This window comes from Molothrus ater, chromosome 10 (genome assembly GCF_012460135.2).
Source record: "Molothrus ater isolate BHLD 08-10-18 breed brown headed cowbird chromosome 10, BPBGC_Mater_1.1, whole genome shotgun sequence".
Lineage (NCBI taxonomy): Eukaryota > Metazoa > Chordata > Aves > Passeriformes > Icteridae > Molothrus > Molothrus ater.
Genome location: NC_050487.2, coordinates 5,679,981 through 5,684,765, shown reverse-complemented (window position 1 = coordinate 5,684,765; position 4,785 = coordinate 5,679,981).

The following is a 4,785-nucleotide window of genomic DNA, read 5'->3' as shown; positions in this document are numbered from 1 at the left end:
TGAAGGGGCTCCAGGAGAGCTGGAGAGGCACTTGGGACAAGGGATGGAGGGACAGGACAAGGGGTAATGGCTTCAAACAGAAAGAGGGGAGATTTATCTTAGATAAACAGAAGAAATTCTTCTCTGTGAGGGTGCTGAGGCCCTGGCACAGGGTGCCCAGAGAAGCTGTGTCCTCTGGAAGTGTCCAAGGCCAGGCTGGACAGGGCTTGGAGCAACCTGGGATAGTGGAAGGTGTCCCTGTCCACGGCAGGAATGGAATGAGATGGGCTTTGAGGTCCCTCCCAACCCAAACACTTTTGGGATCCTGTGATTCATTCTGTAATTCCGTGATTGATTTAATGAACCCCACCTGAGCTCCCTCTTCCAAAGTGAGAATTCTTCAGCTTTGGAGGGGTCAAGATTTCCAGTCAAGGCCCCCAATTCTTTTTCCTCTGTTTTGCCCACCCAGCAGAATTCCAGGCTGGGGAAATTGTTGGAGCTGTGGCTTTAACATGACAGCAGTGACGAGAGGGCGAATGATGTTTCTGTCAGTGCACTGAAGGCCATTGTGCACTATTGATTTTTGTATTTGTTTGGTTTTTGTGGGTGTTTTTTGTAGCAGAACACTCCATTCAAAGGAGTGTAAAACACTCCATTAAATATTAATGCTTTCCCCCACTTCTTTCCTCTGTGGACACATCTCCTTCTGTTTTCCCAGGTCCCCATCCTGCTGGACAGCTGGAGGATGTTCCCATCAAATGATCAGCAGGTCGAGGATGCTGCATAAAACACTCAGCAGTGCCCCTTTAACTTGGAAGCAACTTGACTTTTATTGCCAGTGCTGAAAGCATCTACAAATGTAGATTTAACATCAGCCTCCAGGCTTAAGGTACAGCTGTTATATTTTCCTTTCTTCCTTTAATTTTTTTCCCCCTCTCCTTTGCACTAATGTAATGCTTATTTAGGAACTACAGCCATCTGTGGTTGCTAGGGATGGCCCTGTTAAATTTGCTGTTGCTTTCTTTCCCCTGGTTTGATGAGGCTCTCAGTGCACAGAGAATTCCCCAGGACAGCAGAGACTTGCTTTGATTGCTTTTTTTTTTTTTTGAAACATCCCAAAGACATTGTTCACAGGGCTCTGTCTGTGCTGGGAAAAGGTGGTCAGCTGGAGAGCTGAGATCCTGCCTTGTTGTGGGTTAATGAGGTGAGATTATGAAGAACCAGGCAGCAGAAGAAGTTGATGAAATTAGAGGGGATGGCAAATAAAAAGGGGAGGGAAGGAGGAAGGGCTGGGACCAGAGCTCTTCCTGTTGCTCACAGCAGCCTGTGGTTAATGGTGAGAGGATTCACGTGGGAATTGGGGCACTTGCAGCACTCAAGGGAATTTTTTAGTGTTTTTCCAGTGAAATGCTGTGCCTGACAGATGGACAGGGATCTGTCCTGAGTGCAGCTGGGCACAGCCCTGCACAGCAGGATCGATGTGAGGTGCTGCCAGCAGGGACTTGGCTCTTTGTGTCAGCAAAGGCAAAGTTGGATTCTGCCTGTTGTGTCCCCAAGTTGCCTTCAAATGCCTCGTGCTCACCCTTGTGAGCAAAGGTAAATCTTAAAAATTGCTACAAAGAGGAAGGAAAATATCTCTCCTTTGGGCAAAGCCCTGTAGACAGAGCTGCTCTAGATGTCCTACAAGTGATTACCTTTTAATCTCCATCTCTTTGATTTTGTTTTGTGTTCTTTCTGTCACCTGCTCCTTTAGATTGTCCTCTGTGGGAACCACATCTCCTCTTTGCACTCTGGAGCCCCTTCCCTGTGGATTGCCCTTTTCATGGGAAGGTTAATAACCAGTTTATCAGAAAATACTCTTGCATCTTATGGAAAATCAGAGGGGAGGTGCTGCTTTTTGCTCTATAGGAGCTGGGATGGGTTGTGTTTGACCAGAAATCCTTTGACTGCGTCTCCCTGGGTAGCCAGGCACATTCCTTGCCCCTGTCCATACTTGTCCTGCAAGGCAGGTTGGCTCCAAGCTGTTTGAAATGGCTTTGCCATTTCAGGATGGGATGAGGTGTTCAAAGTGGTGATTCTTCCTTTTTTTTTCTTTTTTTTTTTTTTTTTCCAGTTCAAAGCCAGGGCAGGGACTGCTGCAGCTGTGAGGGGGGAGTTGGTGGAGTTCCAGGTGTCAGGGAAACCAGTTATGTCTCCAGGCTGCCTGAAGGTCCCTGTGTGCCTGGTCCAGACTCACAGGAAGCTCCTTAGCTGTCTCCAAGACTGTTGGTTCTCCACCCTTCAAACTCAGGCAGTCCAGAGCCTGGATCATGTTCCAAACCAGCCCCTGGGATGTCCCAGGGCCTGCTGGGCACCCTGAGATGCAGGTGAGGATGGGAACCTGCTCTGCTGAAGGCACAGTGATGAGCCTGAACCATGGTCCTGCAGCTGTCAGCATGATGAATGAGTGTTGTGTTTTATTTCCTGCTTTATCAAATACTAATTATGTAGATGATAATTCTCAGCATCACGGTTCCTTTTGGCTCATTTGTTTTTCACCCTCTAGAGCAAGAATAGGGGGTTTTTCCATCTCCCCCCCACCCTTCTCATTCTTGAAATTCTGCTTTAATTGCTTCTCTTTGGCTTTTGCTTAAGGTTTGCTGCTCCGAACAGGTCAATGTATTGATCCTGCATTTTGATAAGGTCAGCAGAGATCAGCTGTGACATTTCCAGGAGATTTGCTCCTCCCCTAATGGGCTTAGTCATCAAAGAGTTTTCCAGGGGACAGGGCAGGGGAGAGATTGGATTTCAGCTCTTACATATGTTTATTTGGGCATGTTCTGAGTAGTGGGATCACTTGACAGACTAAAGGATGTGCTGTGCAGGTTATGAACTCTGCCTCTGGTACCCACCATCGTCACTAAATGTCACAGAAACTCTGTGGGACTGGGAGAGGTGGCACCACCAAAGGGCACAGAGCAAGGGGACCCCCACAAACCCTGGCTGTGGCAGCTCCAGCCAAGCCCTTCTCTGACCATTCAGAGGAAGGTGAGGAGATAACAAAAGGAACAAGCAAGCAACATCTGCTGGGCCAGATGAGCCTGGGGGAGGAAAATAAATCAACAGATTCCTTCCTGAGCTCTTGGGGAGTGAGGCTGGACTGCAGCTTCATGGGGAGTGCAAGGCTGAGCAGCAGATTACCCAGAATTTCCTGTTCTTGTCGTGGCTGAGGGGACAAGGAAGGGAGCAGGGGCATGGAGGGATACCCTGGGCCTTCCAGCCCCACTCCTCCTGCTCCTGTCTCCCAGGAGCTGGATGGCAGCCTGCCTGTAAGGGAGTTATCTACTCCAGCAGTGTCCAAGGAGGAGGATCCACACCCTCCAGTGTCCCTCCCTGCTGGGAAACCGCACTACATTTTGGGATTTATCTGACCTGAGCTTCCAGGCATTGAATCTCATCATCTTCTTGTCAAAACCCTGGGAAGTCCCCTGCCAGCCAGGATATTTCCATGTTGATGCCTAGACATTTTGGGATTATTTTAAAGCAACACTTTGGCAAACTGAGGAAGCTGAGCTGAGTTCAGACTTTTTGCAGCTCTCAGCTGTGTGTGTGGAATCCTTCTAAATGCTCTCCAAGGCCTCCCCTCCCTGTGTGGACACCCCACATCTCCTGGAAAAGCTCTAAAAGCCCAGAGCTGTGCTGTGCTCTGCACAAGGGCTCTCACAGCCTCTAAAATGCTGGAGGGGGTTGTTTTTTGATATAAAGTAATGCAAATGTGGGTGAAATGGGAGAAAATGGAGGGTAAGAGAAGAAGAAAATGCAAATGTCCAGTGAAAGCCTGGTTCCTGTCCCTGCTTGGATGAATATTCACTTACTCCAGGGACAGCATCTTTAGTCCTGCTGCAGTTGGTGCTTTCTGAGGTAATCTCTTACATTGGAAGAAGCTGTCATTTGCATTCCTGGTTTCCAGAGGTGTTATCTTGCACTGCCTTGCATCAGACTACAGTTTTGCAGGCTGATGCACCTCAAAAGCAGGCAAGAGGGGGCGAGCAGCTTGTGGCCGAGTGACTGTGTCTGGCTGAGCAAAACAAAACACCCCCTGTGCTGCCACCCTCTCCAGCCACGTGGGGATGTTTATCCTCCTGAACCCTGCCTGGCCACACGGATCAAGGGGCCCTCGATTGGGGTAGATCTCGTTGACACTTGATAGGAAAAGGTGAGAAAAGTGTATTTAGTGGGTCTGTAAGGGGCCATGAGTCCTGCCCTTGTAGGTGGGCTCATTTAACCCACACTGTGACCTGCCCTGTTCTCATGGTTACTTACTTGTGACCTCCCCTTCTGCTGTCTATAAACATTCCCAGAGAAGAGAATCACTCCAGCAAATGGTGGATAAAATGCTGAATGATGTGGACAGAGAGCAGAGCACTGGAATTGATCTAAACTGCCTGCATGTCCCTCCAGATTCTGGAGCAAAAGCTTTTTTCTGGGTATTTTCAGGTGGTGAAGTGAGGCCATAAAGATTTCAGGGTGTCCCAGGCAATGACAGGGTGATTCAATCAAGCTCTCTTATCAGATTCTCTGTGTCCTGCTTGTCTTCCCCTTTCCCTTCTCCATCTCTTCTCTGTGGAGAATGCTGGATTGGCATTGCTCAGATGGGCAGCTCAGCCTTTAGCAGAGTAAGCAGATTCAGAACTATGAGGTAACTAAAAATTTCAGCTGTTTAATGATGCCTGTGGCCCCCAGATCCTTCCCTGTGCAGCCCTGCACAGCCCAGGACAGTTACCATACGTTTATTTCCTATCCTCTGCACTCAGGATTCTTCTCCTT